Source organism: Tursiops truncatus, chromosome X (genome assembly GCF_011762595.2).
Source record: "Tursiops truncatus isolate mTurTru1 chromosome X, mTurTru1.mat.Y, whole genome shotgun sequence".
NCBI classification, from domain to species: domain Eukaryota; kingdom Metazoa; phylum Chordata; class Mammalia; order Artiodactyla; family Delphinidae; genus Tursiops; species Tursiops truncatus.
The window spans coordinates 126,358,008-126,375,551 of NC_047055.1; the positions used below are offsets into that span (position 1 = coordinate 126,358,008).

At 41.8% G+C, this 17,544-nt stretch overlaps 1 long non-coding RNA gene across 1 annotated transcript in view; it reads right to left on the reverse strand.

Annotated features, from left to right (window-relative positions):
* LOC141277538 (uncharacterized) overlaps nucleotides 1-14,832 on the reverse strand; it is a 56,927-nt gene extending 42,095 nt beyond the window's left edge. The window contains exon 1 of the long non-coding RNA XR_012329104.1: nucleotides 14,702-14,832. This is a non-coding gene — a long non-coding RNA (uncharacterized lncRNA). The remainder of the gene's footprint in view (nucleotides 1-14,701) is intronic.
* Nucleotides 14,833-17,544: the final 2,712 nt, after the last annotated feature.

A 17,544-nucleotide genomic window follows, 5' to 3' on the forward strand; every position in this document is an offset into this window, starting at 1 on the left:
AGTAATAATTTTTGTTGGAGTATAGTTGACTTACAATGTTGTGTTAGTTTCAGGTGTACAGCAAAGTGAATCAGTCATACATATACCTATATCCACTCTTTTTTAGATTCTATCTCCATATAGGTCATTACAGAGTATTGAGTAGAGTTCCCTGTGCTATACAGTAGGTGCTTATTAGTTATCTGTTTTATATATAGTAGTGTGTATATGTCAATCCCAATTTCCCAATTTATCCCTCAACATCTTTTCTGTAAAAAAACAGAAATGAGCCAAAATGACCAAAATACATATTACTTACAGTTATTTAACTATTAGATATTATTTCATTCTGCTATGCACGTGTAATGATCTTGATCCATTTTTCTTTTTTTTTTTATTTTGGTGACTGCAAATCCTTTTTGGAAGTAGATCGGCACAATGGTCAAATATTGACTGCAGAGTTTTGTTGACTATGAAACTTTACATGGCTTATTTATGGAACTTATTTCCTGAAATACTATGTCCATGTGATTCCATTGGAAACAAAATTCAAAAATAGATCATTTACTTTATACCTTAAAGCAAACTTCAGGCTGGAGATGTGTATTTGCAGCATTGTTAGACACAACGGGGGAAGGAAAATGCACTTCTTCTTGACACCTGAATCGGAGATTATATAGCCCTTGGCAGACGGTATGTTAAATCTGTTTCTTCTATTCATTCCCGCAGTAAAAATATAGGACCGCCTTCACCAATGCCTCTTTACTTCTCTTTAAATCACGCTCAGCTCTCTTCTCCAGGCTGTATATTTTCCATTTCTCCCCTCCACTATAGTTGACTCATCCCGTGCCATTCAGCTGTGAGGATTTTCAGCCTTGAATGGAAATCATCTTCCTCTGGACACCTAATACCCCGAGGACGTCTTTCCAAATGGTAAAAGAGTACCAGCATTAAATAATATGATTTTTTAAAATCACGATTTAATAAAATTTCACCTTGGTTGACTTGCTATGCATCAGCCACTCTACGTATTCTAGACATGCCTCCATTAATTATAAGCTTGTGAGTTGGTACAATTAGTATGCTCATTTGTTATGAGAATACAGAGGTCAAAGAGTGTCCACAGGGATGACTAGAGAAGCAGCTGGGATGCAAACACAGAAAACCTACTCCAGACCTGAAGCCTTTAGCCCGGATTCAACTTGCTCCTGATTTCCATCTATATCAACAGGAAAACTGTCACCCTCACTCATGTGTATAAGTGACTGTGGCAGAATGAAAGTACAATTCTATCAGCGTCTCGACTTTTGAGGAATTAGTCTCGGTTTGGGGGAGAAATTAAATCCTTTGGCCAAAGATATGAAGAGCCTTGTGTTCACGTTCTTCTATTATTTGTAAGAATCCCTCCCGCTATTTTATTTGACTTAGTCTGTCTTACCTGTTCCTACTTCCCCAAGTGCAAGGCATAATCCCTTGGATTTCATTCCTTCTTGATTCCTAATGAATGGTTTAAGCTGTGGCTAGCTCCTGGAATCCTACGTTTACTACATCATAGAGGTTTTGATATGCACTGTCTTTATGGCTTACATCTCATCGACTGGAATTATAATTACAGTTTTAATTGTTAACCGGAAAACGATTTAGAAGCGTGCTATCCATTTCCCAAGCAGAGGAGGTTTGGGCTTCTATTTTTTTCCCCCTGTTGAAAATATTTAATTGTGTTGCATGATAATTGGTGACACTTACTTAATTTTTTTTGGAAGGTGATTATGAATATGTTAAGGTCTTTTTCTTGGCATGATGCGTGGCTAAGATGGAGACAAAGAACAAATCATGAGAGCTTGTTGAATGCCTGGCTCTCTCTACTTCTCCTTCAAGACGGAAAAGGTAAAGAGGAAAATGCAGTATTTTCCATTATCACGTTTAACCACTTGATGGCCAGAGGATAATAAGAAGACTTCATTCCTTCTTGCTTTGGGGATAACTCCCTATGCACCCATAGCTTAGTCATACACACGGATTCCCCAGTACTTCTGAACCGTGAATTGCCCTCTTCCCCTTTTGCTGTGTCGATTATCAGTTTACACCAGAAGTCTGCATTTTTTTTTTTTTTTTTTTTTGTGGTACGCGGGCCTCTCACTGTTGTGGCCCCTCCTGTTGCGGAGCACAGGCTCCGGACGCACAGGCTCAGCGGCCATGCCTCACAGGCCCAGCCGCTCCGCGGCATGTGGGATCTTCCCGGACCGGGGCACGAACCCGCGTCCCCTGCATCGGCAGGCGGACTCTCAACCACTGCGCCACCAGGGAAGCCCTCCATCCCATTTTTAATTTATACATGTTTATCAGAGGTTAAAAACCAGGAAGATTTTTGATAGAAACACCCAGGTATACTGACATTTCAATTCAGAAATTTCCACCTCAGCAAGAACACTTCAAGTCTATCTCCTTGCAAATAGAATATTTCACCCATAATTTTCTGCATAAGACACCCCGTTTAATCCTGTGGCTTCTACAGTATAAAACGTTAGCATTTAAGAGTGTGTTGACAGAAACTCAGAGAAAATGCCTCTTCCATTAGACTTGGATTCCACGTTTTTCCTGGAAATATTAGAAGGCTCTCCTGACTCGCCTCCGTGAAGTCAGGCTAAATTTCCCCTGAGCCATCCCCTCCACCTTCACCCCCCACACACACCAAAAAGCACTGCTGAGGCCCTTTAAGGTTTCCCATCAGCAGCTCTGGGCGCGCCATCCTGGTGGAACACTTCTACAAAAATCTACAAACTTCCAGGTGTGACATGTTCAAAATTAGATTTCCCTGACGGGTCACTTCTTCACTAATCTTCTGTTTCATTCATCAAAAGGAAAACGTTTCACAGAAAGTATTTTTCAGATTTTTTAAAACAAATACACTGCCCGTACTGCAAAATATATCCTTTTGTGTGCACAGTTCTGTGACAACTGACAAATGCATAGACTCAAGGAATCACCTCCACAACCAACATAGAGAATATTTTCATACCCCACCCCCACCCCCAGAAATTTCCACCTCTACCCTTCGTAGTCAGACCTGCCCCTCACCCGCAGTCCTGGAAACCACCGATCTGAGCATCCTACCTCTACTCTGACCTTCTCAGGATGTCACATCCATAGGTTTAGAGAGTAGGTAACCTTGCAAGTCTGGTTTCTTTCTTTCTTTTTTTTTTCTGTTAACATCTTTATTGGAGTATAATTGCTTTACAATGGTGTGTTAGTTTCTGCTGTATAACAAAGTGAATCGGCTATACGTATACATATGTTCCCATATCTCCTCCCTCTTGCGTCTCCCTCCCACCCTCCCTATCCCACCCCTCTAGGTGGTCACAAAGCACCGAGCTGATCTCCCTGTGCTATGCGGCTGCTTCCCACTAGCTATCTATTTTACATTTGGGCAGTGCATCGATGTCCATGCCACTCTCTCACTTCGTCCCAGCTTACCCTTCCCCCTCCCCGTGTCCTCAAGTCCATTCTCTACATCTGCGTCTTTATTCCCGTCCTGCCCCTTGGTTCTTCAGAACCTTTTTTAAGATTCCATATATATGTGTTAGCATACGGTATTTGTTTCTCTTTCTGGCTTACTTCACTCTGTATGACAGACTCTAGGTCCATCCACCTCACTACAAATAACTCAATTTCGTTTCTTTTTATGGCCGAGTAATATTCCATTGTATACATGTAGCACACCTTCTTTATCCATTCATCTGCCGATGGACACTTAGGTTGCTTCCATGTCCTGGCTATTGTGAATAGAGCTGCAATGAACATTGTGGTACATGACTCTTTTTGAATCATGGCTTTCTCAGGGATATACTGCGCCACCAGGGAAGCCCTGGAAAGTTTTTTATCATAAATGGGTGTCGAAAGCCTTTTCTGCATTTATTGAGATGATCATATGGTTTTTCTCCTTCAATTTGTTAATATGGTGTATCACATTGATTGATTTGCGTATATTGAAGAATCCTTGCATCCCTGGGATAAACCCCACTTGATCATGGTGTATGATCCATTTCATGTGCTGTTGGATTCTGTTTGCTAGTATTTTGAAGAGGATTTTTGCATCTGTGTTCATCAGTGATTTGGGACTATAGTTTTTATGTGGCATCTTTGTCTGGTTTTGGTATCAGGGTGATGGTGGCCTCGTAGAATGAGTTTGGGAGTGTTCCTCCCTCTGCTATATTTTGGAAGAGTTTGAGAAGGATAGGTGTTAGCTGTTCTCTAAATGTTTGATAGAATTCGCCTGTGAAGCCATCTGGTCCTGGGCTTTTGTTTGTTGGAAGATTTTTAATCACAGTCTCAACTAAGCCTGTGCGCCAAAACTACTGAGCCTGTGCTCTAGAACCCATGAGCCACAACTCCTGAAGCCCACGCACCCTAGAGCCCATGCGCCACAACTACTGAGCCCGAGTGCCACAACGAAGAGTAGCCCCCGCTCGCCGCAACTAGAGAAAAGCCCGTGTGCAGCAACAAAGACACTACACAGCCAAAAATAAAATCAATTAAAAAAAACACACACACACATCCATCCATACTCCACCCAGTGACGGATCACGTGACCACCCACAGGACTGGCACTGTCCTTGAGGCTATAGCTCAGGGAACAAGACACAAAGACCCTGCAAGTGGATGCAGGCAAAGCTACTTGGGCAGAGATTTCGAGGGTCCTAGACACCCGGTGTGGGGTCTACAGTGGGTGCAGGTTCTTTATCTCTTGGACTCCTTGCACGGAGGCACGTGGCTGGAGACGGATCAGAACTGTGTCCTCGAAACCTGGGCTCAGGACAGACGCCCTTCTAGCCTCAGTTTAAGGGTGATACTCATGTTTGCCCTGCCATCCCTGGTTATCTCTGAGGGTTATCATGTCAACAGTTTATCTCACAGCATCTACCCTTGGTTATTCTCTCCCTGGCTCCCTTGAGTGTCAATCACCAGTGCCAGGAACATCCTGCAAACAGCCAAGAAGGGAAGACCCACGTCTAATCTGCACACTCGTCGGTGACTACGAGTGTGGGCTTGAAGTTGGTACCAGGACTAGGCTTGGACAGGTCAACAAAAATTAATCAACCGTCCATCTAGGAAAGAAGTGGAAATGTTTACCTGAGTCAAGTTTGAGGACGATAATCTGGGAAGAGAATCTCAGAAAGCTCTGAGAACGGTTCTGCCCATTAGAAGTCCAGAGTTATACAAGTGTTTTGAGAAACAGGGATGTACGTTCAATGACATATTACTGACAGTTTTCACCGTCCAGATCTGCGCATCATCGTGGCCCCTTACGAGATCAGGAAGGAGCCTCATCTTTTCAGGAGTCGTCTGGCTGCTGCTGGGAGAATGTTGTTCTTTATGGTTCAGCAGATGTTCCTGCTGACAGGGCAGACTGGGTCCATGCCTAACGCAGACATACAATGTGGAGTAGACGCGGGAGGAGACCAAAGGGCAGAAGAATTGGTTTCATGTTTCAATGTTTCTTGTCTGGCCATAAACTATGAACGTTATGTCACAGACGCACTGCCTGGGCTGTAGGTATTCAACGGGCACCAGCTTCCTGAACCGCAGGCTCAGCTCGGTGCTAGGATTCTACCGCACACACTGGGGCTTGGGCCCCCAGGGAACCGCAGCAGGCCTAGCGCCTGGCTATAGACTGAGGAAATCCCGTCTCATCAGTGGGTCCTCTCCTGGGGTGGGGGTGGGGGGCCACGTCCTCCAGTTCACCACAAGCCCCCAAGCATGCCCGGTGGGCGGCTCTTCCTGGAGAGATTAGCCCTGGATTTCAGCAGGAGTCACTGAGCCGGACCCTTACAACGTGTTCACATCTCTCTAAGTACGTTCTAGTGGACTAGCTCCTTTAGAAAAGGCTTCCCTTCTCTGTGAAGGGGTGAGTCCATCAGGGGCTGTAGCTCTCTTTTTCCTTCTCCCACTATCTCTCCTCCTCCCATTTCCATTCTGCACATTTTTCTAAAAGGGATTTTTTTATTTCAAATTGGAGTATCGCTGATGAACCCTGTTGTGTTAGTTTCAGGTGTACAGCAGAGGGATACATGTGACTACACACAGACATGTATCTGTTCTTTTTCAAATGCTTTCCCGTTTAGGTTATTACAGAATAGTGAGCAGAGTTCCCTGTGCTCTACAGGAGGTCCTTGTGGGTTCTCCATGTTTAATAGAGCAGTGTGTACAAGTCACTCCCAAACTCGCAATCTATCCCTGCCCCCTCCCCCCCCAACCCCAGGTAACCAGAAGTTGGTTCTCTAAGTCTGTCTCTTTGTTTTGTAAATAAGTTCCAGGGATTGTTTATTTGACTTGCCTGTTCCCGTCCTTATAAACAAGCTCCTGGCATTTGCTATCTATATAGAAGGGAAGAAGGGCTTATCTCTCTTCCTTACAAAAAGCCGCAGGGCACTTTGCTTTTTGTGTGGAAGCTTGTTTTGTTTATCTTTTCTACTGCACACAGGCTGGGTGTCTGAGGCTAACCTTTTATCTTTCAATACTGCCTTGGACTGCGGCGTATTTGCACACTTTTGATGCTTTGCTTTTCAATGCAGGCTTTCATACTAAGCAGCGAGTCTCAGCGGAAACACTTCGGCTTCAAGCAGTTTTCTCCCTGTGCACTTTCCTTGTAGTTTTATTCACCATGGTCCCCCTGTTTCCAGCACTGAGCGAAAACTGCCCACCCTGGCCAGGCACCATAGCAACGACTGGCATGAGTTCTCTTAGAACAGGAGGTCCTGGTAAGGAACACGGAATTGACAAGCTACCACCAACCGGAAGAATTCGGGAAAGGGCAAAAGGAGAGAGGAGTCCACAGGTCCTACCAACCTCCCGGAATCCTTCTCGGGGAATCCACCTTGGCTGACCGACGCGCGCACCATCAGGAAGGACCCTGAGTCAGAAGGATTGGCCAGAGACAACCAGGAAACTAACCCCATCACCATAAAACCGGAGACCGCGAGCCACGTGGCAGAGCAGTTCTCCTGGGTCCCCTCACCCTCCGGCTCTCCACCCAGGAGCCCTGTCCCAATAGAGTCTCTTGCTTTGCCAGCACGTGTGTCTCTCCTCGGACGATTCATTTCCTAGTGTTAGACAAGAGCCTGCTCTCGGGCCCTGGAAGGGATCCCCCTTCCTGCAACAGATCTGTTGATACATCTTTACAGATCCAATAACATCAGAGTTACGCTCCAATACAACGTATTGGAGAAGCTGCTGGAAATGGACAGATCCATGTTCTGCTTTATCCCATGATTAACTTAAAAAGAAAATGATTCTCCCATGGTAATAAGTATCTTTCTGAATATCTAAGAAGGTAGAGGAAGCAAGTAATAAGTTTACATCAAAAGGATTAAGCCAGAGGAAGTGCATACCCATCCCTTAGGGTCACTCTCATTAACGTACTTTTGAATACAAGGAAGGACTGTTGCCTCAGGTCTCAAGAAGGAACAAACACCTCAACCCAAGGTCTAAAGGTCCCTTAACCCTCTTGCGTCTCTTCTTTGCTCAAGTTCACCTTCCAAATCCCATGTATGTGCTTCTGCTGGTTGGCATACGGGACACATGGAGAAACTTATCCTCGGGGGGTTCAGGATGTCCTGACTCTATAGAAGAAGGAAGTCATCTAGGAAGGGCTTGGGTTCATTGACGAATAAACCAGTTGGCAGCATCTTCCTTGGAACCTTCCTTGGGCTTCTCACTTCCTTACGTACTTTTTCCACAGATGAACCCCAAACAGCAACAGCCAAACCCACAAGCATCCCTGCCACTTGAGAATGATCAAAATCTCATGAGTCAGGACTTCCCTGGTGGTCCAGTGGTAAAGAATCCACCTTCCAATGCAGGGGACGCGCGGTTTGATCCCTGGTCGGGGAACTCAGATCCCACATGCCGCGGGGCAACTAAGCCCGCGCACGTCAACTAGAGAGAAGCCCGCGTGCCACAAACTACAGAGCCCACGCGCTCTGGACGCCGAGGGCCGCAACTAGAGAGAGAAAACCCACACGCCACAACTAGAGAAAAGCCCGCGCACCACAACGAAGATCCCGTGTGCCGCAATTAAGACGCAGCCGAAAATTTAAAAAATACAAATAAATAAATAAATACTAAAAAAAAAAAAAAAGGAATGGCCACAAAGAATGGGCCGAAACAGTTTTCCACTGCAATATTTAAAAAAAAAAATCTCATTAGTCACTGGAAACATCTCTGGATTTTTTCTGTTCCTTCTCTGGTTAAGTCACCACCTCACATTCACATCCCCAGGGAAGTAAGTGAGGAGGTTATTTTACCAACCGCCTATGCAAACCCTGTAGCCAACTCTCTTTCTCAGTCAGTAGACCCCAGATGGCTTGCTTTCTTTCTTGCAGAGTCGATGGCACAGTAAGAAACAAGCACCACGTTGCTCAACCCTGGTATTCCTTGAGCCTATTAAAGTGGTTTCTTGTAGCTGTCGTGTGGATTGCCAATCACTGTCTCCTCTAAATACTGCACTGCGATGAATAATTTAAGGGACTATCAACACAGCATCCAAGTATCAGTTCAAATAAAAGTAAACCCCCCAAGAGAGACAAGTACCATATGACCCCACTTACATGTGGAATCTAAAATATGACACAAATGAACTGATCTGCAAAACACAAACAGACTCACAGACAGAACGAAACTGTGGTTGCCAAGGGGGATGGGGGAGGGAAGGAGTGGGAGGCTGGGGTTAGCAGATGCAAACTATTATATATAGGATGGATACACAACAAGGTCCTATGGTAGAGCACAGGGAACTACATTCAGTATCCTGTAATAAACCATTGTGGAAAAGAATATATAAAAAAAAGAATGTCTATAGGCGTGTAACTGAGTCACTTTGCTGTACAGCAGAGACTGACACAGCATTGGAAATCAACTGTACCTCGACAAAAAAAAAATTAAATTAAAAAAATAATAAATAAGCCACCCCAAATTCCCTTAACCTTCATAGCCTATTACCTGCAACCATTTCAAGAACCTATTGGTTCGCAAGAGGGAAGACATATGGGAACATATGTTTATGTATGACTGATTCACTTTGTTATAAAGCAGAAACTAACACACCATTGTAAAGCAATTATACCCCAATAAAGATGTTAAAAAAAAAAAAAAGAACCTCTTGGTGAGGGCTCTTCATTGACCACGGAATACGCTGAACATACTTTATGTACAAAGATTTAACTGATGAACAATTTTCTAGCTTCACCGTTTTTCTCAAACAGAGGAACCCAATGTCAAGCCATCCCTTGAAAGAAATACTGGACTGGCCACGTGGGACCATTCCTCTGCCAGCTGTAGAGCCTCAGAACGACACAGTAGGATTGATGCCTAGAGCTCAGGGAAGTATCTGGTCTACCTCACAGACGCCTCAAAGGAGGGTTGAGAATGCCTCAAAGCAAAACAAACAAAAACAGAAACAAACACAAGACCCTAGAACCTGGCCTGAGACCCACACAGCTTCGGGGTTTCTATGATAACTAATACTATCTGGCAAAGTTTTATCAAGAACACCAAGGACACAACTTGAAAAGATACTGGAAAATGCAGGAGAGTGTTTCAGATTTGCCGTATCAAATCTGTACTAGTCAAGATTTAATTATTTAGATCTGCAGAACGATGGAGGGCATCTGATTAGATAAGTATTTCCTATATATTGATATATATCTCACCCTGTGTGTGCCTGTGTGTGTATAACTGTTGAATTCAGACTACTGAGTTCATATAACACTGTATGGATGTACGCACATATCTATGTATTTATAATATATTTAATACACACATATAATACATGCATTTATCATGTTTAAAAAAAGTGCCACTGGGCTTCCCTGGTGGCGCAGTGGTCGAGAGTCCGCCTCCCGATGCAGGGGACACGGGTTCGTGCCCCGGTCCGGGAAGATCCCACATGCCGCGGAGTGGCTGGGCCCGTGAGCCATGGCCGCTGAGCCTGCACACGTCCGGAGCCTGTGCTCCGCCACGGGAGAGGCCACAACAGTGAGAGGCCCTCGTACCGCAAAAAAAAAAAAAAAAAAAAGAGCCATTGAAAGTGACCAAGAAAATCAATATTCAGAATGTTTGAATAAATCTTTGGCCTAAAGATTTTTAACTCTATGGTTCTTTAATGCTCCCTGGCGTGATTTCAAGACCTTGAGTCTGGAGTAATTCCACAGTTACGGTACATACTCATGAAAGCAATAACACACAGTCCCAGCAGAAATTCACTGCCTAACTGTTAGGAACATACTCCATTTAATCGACTTTCAAAATTATACTTTGATAAATACTGTTTTGCCTACTAATCAGGAAACCCATGTAAAAGTCACCTTAAGCTGTTCGTCAATCTCTCTGTCATATATTCCACATTCAGTGAATTTTAGCAGTGACGACTGATTCTAAAATTTTTGCTGTTTTCATCCTTGGTAGTTTATGTTTACTATCCTGTCATTCATAATGTGCATCTTGGTCTGGAGGTATTTTCTAGGGCTATCTCATGACATTTCCCATTATGTCTTTCCCTTATGTTTCAACTAATGCTCTTTAAAAGTGCTTTAAAGTAAGATGCGTGAACGGGAAGGGGGAGTGATATTAGCAATTTTTCTGATGGAATGCTTTCGGCTGAGTTTTTAAGGATTGATTAATTCCCTCAAATTCCATAAAAACCCATGTGAAATGTGAAGTTGTCAGGTGCAAACTAGAGCCTGGCTATCTCAGCCCAAATCTTTCCGGCAGGAACGCTTAAGAAGCAGGAGGATATAATGCATCGCAAAGGGGTCCTTTGTTAATGGACTACATCGGACGCAGCAGGGCTGGAGAGCGTGCGATCACTTTATATTCTGCTCGGCAGAAAGAAAAGAACATTCTGTATTCAGCAACGCTCTTTGTCCAAAAGTAATTGTGTCTCCAAAACGTAAGTGAGGTTTTCGGGCTTGTAAAATGTGACACGCATTATGACTAGCATTTAGGGGAACGGGGCATGGTGTAGTTTCACTAAAAATACATGAATTCGTCTCAGTTATCCTCCCCAGTCTTTGCAGGCTATGCAGCTTTGTCTTCCTTTTGTTTGGCTAACGTTGAACACTGTCTTAGGCAAAATATTTTTTAAAAAATTAAAGAATTTACTTGCATATCTTTACAAGGACATGAGATGCTTTTTTAAACAATTTTTTAAAAATTTTATATTGGAACAGAGTTAACAGTGTTGTGTTAGTTTCAGGTGCACAGCACTGTGATTCAGTTATATGTAGACATGTATCTATTCTTTTTCAAATTCTTTTCCCATTTAGGTTATTATAGAATACCGAGCAGAGTTCCTTGCCGCTAGAGATGCCCTTTTGCAGCTAGTTATTTCCTTGTTTTTCTACGGGGAAAGCAGATAAATTCCCTGTATTGTTCTTTTTTTTTTTTTTTTTTTTTTGCGGTACGCGGGCCTCTCACCGCTGTGGCCTCTCCCGTTGCGGAGCACAGGCTCCGGACGCGCAGGCTCAGCGGCCATGGCTCACGGGCCCAGCCGCTCCGCGGCATGTGGGATCTTCCCGGACCGGGGCACGAACCCGTGTCCCCTGCATCGGCAGGCGGACTCTCAACCGCTGCGCCACTAGGGAAGCACCCCCTGTATTATTCTTACTTCCACAAAAAATAGGTATTTTATATAATTCTTCCATTTATTCAAATATACAGCAAGTATATATAGACACAAATATACATCTATGAGTATATGTATGTACATATGTTTACTTCTCAAAGACATATAGTATATGCATGCGTGTTTCTCTATCTATATATACAGACATACACACAGATATAAGTTATCTGTCCCTGTCTATAATGTGTATGCGCGTGTCTGAAATCAAAAAGCATATACTAATATTCCAATATATACCAATAACTGTATGACCTTTGGTTGGCAACATTCCAACCCTCACATTCCACCTGTCTAAACACGAGTGGAAAGGTTAACATCCATCTTCCATTAAATACGAAAAATAATTTCAAAAATCAGTTAAAAACCACTTTTTTCCCAGGCGGGCATGTTCAAATGAAAGAGGGGTGTGAATGTTTCTGAAGCTTGATAACAATTTATGTTCGGCTCTCCATACCAGGTGAACATAGCCTGTAGGACACCTAGTTTCAAAGATTAGAGGGGATACATGTATACGTATAGCTCATTCACTTCTTGGTACAGCAGAAACTAACACAACACTGTAAAGCAACAACACTCCAATTTAAAAAAAGAAAGATATTGTTCAGATACTGTAGGCACCTGTCATCATATCCCTGGGATCTCAGATTAAATATGCACCATAAATCAGATATATTAAAAATGAGGCAGAACATTCTGCCTTTATTGTGGTAAGAGTGGAGGTCCTTGATATTTGCCCCCCAAATATGATAATAACAATAATAGTCATCATCATTGTCTCTCAGCCACTGGCTTCACCTTGTACTGGTCAATTTCGCTCCCCTTTGTGGCTGTTTACTCCCGACATAATCTGTATTTCACGTGGTAAAGGCATAGAAACCACATCTGCTAAGCTTCCTGATTACCTAATTTTCAAACTCAATGAACAGCAAATAATTGCCAATGATGTTCCCCCTTCTTGGAACATCTTTCCTCATCTTCGGTCATCAACATTCTCGGTGTCTTCAAAGCAAAGCTGAAACGCTGTTATTTCATGAACTGTATCGTTTCTTTTCCTCCTTCCCAGGAGAGAAGTCACGCTTTCCTTGTTTCCTTCACTATCCTACTCTGTCTGAAGGACTCTATACATAGAAAGAATTAGGAAATGCTCCCTTATCACCCATGTTGAGAGGATTATTCATGTCTAATGAAGATGATTTGGGTTTTTTTCTTTTTAATTGCAAGCGGCAGTTACGCAAGATGTGTTCTACCTGTTGTCTTTGAAGCCTGCAAAATGAACACCATTTATCTCAATATGCCTTATAATAGAGCTGTTTATGCTCGTGTCGTTCTCCCTACCTGATAATGAATTCTAGGGAACAGCGACTACTTTTATTCATCATTTTATCCGTGACAGCCTCTCGCATAATTCAGCTGCAGGCCCTTCATAAATGTTGCATCGAATTTCTTTCCCCTGCAGATCTCACGCTCCCTTATCCAAGAAGGTATTTAATGCACACAGAAAATATATATTGTTTCTTTTCTATCTCCATATTTCTGGCAACCTTCACAATCATACCCTACAGAAGAATAGCGTCTGGGGGTTCTGCATTGAGTTAACTTTTCTTAATGTATTTTGAGTTAGCCCAACCATCCCCAATGAGTCTTTCTTTTTTTTTATGAGTGTCTTTTAAAATGGCAATGCCTGCTACCACTAGACACAGAAACACAAGTTCCCAAGGGTTGGTAAGGAGGGGCTTCAGACCCTTCCATATTGGGAGGAGAGAGAAGGCAGCTTCAATGGTGGTGAGTCCAGCACCATGATAAACACTTCTCTGTCCAATACGGCAAACCAGTGCTGGATGTCGGTCTATTCAATATACTCAGGTTTTGCATATCATTTGCTTGAAAACATGGTTGCGTTGATGAGAATGTGTCTGCACCCACTCTTGCAGACCAGAACATTACCGAACAGGGGATTATGGTTCAGCGATATGGCATTCTGCAGACATAAATCAAGAGTTGCCAGATACAACACAGGATGCCCAGTTACATTTGAATCTTAGATAATGTGTTTTTTTTAGGGGAAAAAAAAATTCCCCCATATTGCATGGACACTCTTTCTTTTATTATTGTTATTTTTTATTGAAGTACAGTTGATTTACAATATTGTGCCAATCTCCGCTGTACAGCAAAATGACTCTGTTTTACACATAAAGACTTTCTTTTCTTAATATTCTTTTCCATTAGGGTTTATCCCAGGAGAGTGGACATAGTTCCCTGTGCTCTACAGTAGGACCTTGTTGTTTATCCATTCTACATATAATATTAATAGTTTGCATCTGCTAACCCCAAACTCTCAATCCCTCCCTCCCCCAAGCCCCTCCCCCTTGGCAACCACATGTCTGTTCTCTACGTCTGTGTGGACACTCATATTAAACATATGCTCTCTCGATACAAGCAACATTTCTTAAATTTGAATCCACCTCCCCAATTCTTTTTCTATCCCTCTGGTTCTCTTCCTTCATACTTTATGATGTGAAGTTAAAATGTTTATCCACTGTATTTACTGAAAAAAAAAAAGTATGCTCTTCTATACTTGACATAAGAAACTTTTAAATGTTCTAATTTGGGAAAGAAACACACTTTTGCTCTTTTTTCTATGATTTTTCTCACACAGTACAAAAACAACAAAAAAATTTACATCAAAACACGTCACGGTTTGTGGGAAACCCAAATTGCAAATAACCTGAATCTGTATCTTTTTATGAAATAAAAACTTGATACTTACTGTTAAAAGAAAAATGCACTGTGTATCTGAAAAGCAAATTTAACTGGGATCCTTATGGCACTGTTATTTGCTAAAACTGGCAGTGTGACAAAAGGCACTGCTTAAAGTGTTTTTGGACTGACTGTGCAAATGAACAAAATACTGAAGAGATGAAGGCTTTAGAGCCATCTAACGGGAAGATACAATGACCACCACGCAAGCACACCTTAAAAAAGAAACACAGCACACTCTATTAAAATATTTCTAAAATGTACAACTTTCACCATAAATCTTACCTGGTTTCCAATTTCAGCATCTTTAAAGAATTTGGAAGTGGCTGTTCTCTGCATGATCTTTTAAAAGTTCAATCAGTCCTCAGGCTTTCTTTCTTCAGGCTAAATTATCTCAGTTCTTTGATCATTCTCTTCGTGACCTGTTAAATATTTTAAAATAATGGTTTTCATTAATATACAAAATGGATGCTACAGAAAAATTAGAGAAAGACCTGCTGGCTTAATGACTCCTTGGAAAAGAAAGGCTCTTTCTGTGCTATTTAATAATGCCTCTTACCTTCTGATCAGAAGAGCATCTATGAATGATGTTAAGAATTTAGCATATTAATGAACCCAGCCCATATGCTTGGAAGTTATGAGAGTCACTGCTGGAGTTTTGTGTAGAATAACGGTCTCTGAAGATAAATATGTCTGGCAGCCTTTGGATAACACAGCCCTGGGTTTTTATTAATCTCACAACTGTGTCATTCAGATGTTATCAATTTGGATAGGTTTAGACATCTCAAAGAAAATACTACTTCTGTTTCTTTATTGAAGGAAAGTGGAAGTCAGATAAAAGGGATGGTAGCTACAAAGTCTCGGGAGTTCAGCAGAATTACACAACAGCTGTGGAATGCTAATGCCACATCACAAGTAACTCTTGAAGGTAATCCTGCTAAGGGGTCTGGGAGCTTCTAGCGGGAAAAGGTCTAATTAGTCCAGCTAACGTGGATGATTAAGTAAAGGCTTCTCTGGAATGAATTCTAAAACTATTAACTTTTTCTGGCAAAAGAAAATAAGAAGGATAATAGCAGAGGGAAAATATGTGGAATATGATATATGGATAAAAGAATAAACTTGACATCTCTTACATTTCTCTGAGTTGACCAGTATAAAGACTATTTTTTAAAGTATTAGTTTTAAAGATTTATGTTACTGAAATATACTTGATTTACAATGTTGTGTTAGTTTCTGGTGCACAGCAAAGTGATTCAGTTATCCATATATATACATTCTTTTTCATATTCTTTTCCAAGATGGTTTATCACAGGATGCTGAATGGAGTTCCCCGTGCTCTACAGTAAGACCTTGTTGTTTATCCTTTCTATATATAATAGCTTACATCTGCTAATCACAAACTCCCAATCCTTCCCTCCCCCATTTCCCCCCCTCCCCCTTGGCAACCACAAGTCTGTTCTACGTCCTGAGTCTGTTTCTGTCTCGTGGATAATTTCACTTGCATGATATTTTAGATTCCATGTATAAGTGATATCATACGATATTTGTATAAAGAGTATTTTAGACAGTGATGTTCAGGTTGTGTAAGCTGGTAATCATGACTGTTCTTACAATCATGGAGGGATTACTCTTTCTGCAACATTACTGGTGATTTCTAACCAAGATTCACTGTGGGGTACAGAAAGAAACCAGCACCTAACACACCTGAATAGAATGCTCACCAAAGGCCAAGGGCCCAGTTCTTTAAAAGTGAGATACTGGATGCAAGAGGAACAGGAACCATCTCCAGATGTCGATTCTGCCTACAGTCATACATACATGCAATGCAAACCTATAAAAATATATACAAACTACAGAGACTTCCCTGGTGGTCCCGTGGTTAAGACTCCATGCTCCCAATGCAGGGTGCATGGGTTCGATCGCTGGTTGCAGAACAAAGATCCCACATGTTGCATGGCGCGACCTAAAAAAATATGTATCTATCTATCTGTCTATCTATCTATCTATCTACAAACTACATTTATGGACCTTGGGAAGATGATATTAACATGTATATGGAAAAATGGGTAAAAATAACTAGAAATACACTGAAAAAAATCAGCTTTGAGAGAGGAATAACCTTATCAGACATTTAAAAATTAATACAGTGTCTCTATTGTTAAAAGTGGTTAAAAAAAAAAAGAGATAAGTATGTTTTGGGACTTCCCTGATGGTCCAATGGTTAGGACTCCAAGGTTCCACTGCAGGGGGCAGGGTTTCCATCACTGGTCAGGCAAACAAGATCCCGCAAGCAGCACGGTGTAGCCAAAAAGAAATAAATACATAAAAGTGATGTGGCTTTGTTTCTAATAGATAAATAAGTAGAGTACAAGAGAAACTTCACAACTAGACCCAAATCCATATGGGGATGTACGTTAAAAAGATGTCATCTCTGATACTATACATAGAGAATCCTAAAAATGCCACCAGAAAACTACTAGAGCTAATCCATGAATGTGGTAAAGTTGTAAGATACAAAATTAATGCACAGAAATCTCTTGCATTCCTATACACTAATGATGAAAAATCTGAAAGAGAAATTAAGGAAACACTCCCATTTACCACTGCAACAAAAAGAATAAAATACCTAGGAACAAACCTACCTAGGGAGACAAAAGACCTGTATGCAGAAAACTATAAGACACTGATGAAAGAAATTAAACATGACACCAACAGATGGAGAGATATACCATGTTTTGGATTGGAAGAATCAATACTGTGAACATGACTATACTACCCAAAGCCATCTACAGATCCAATGAAATCCCTATCAAATTACCAACGGCATCTTTTACTGAACTAGAACAAATCACCTTAAAATTTGTATGGAGACACAAAAGACCCCGAATAGCCAAAGCCATCTTGAGAATGAAAAACAGAGCTGGAGGAATCAGGTTCTCTGACTTCAGACTATACTACAAAGCTACAGTAATGAAGACAATATGGTATTGGCACAAAAACAGAAATATAGATCAATGGAACAAGATAGAAAGCCCAGAGGTAAACCCATGCACCTGTGGTCAACTAATCTATGACAAAGGAGGCAAGGATATACAATGGAGAAAAGACAGTCTCTTCAATAAGTGGTG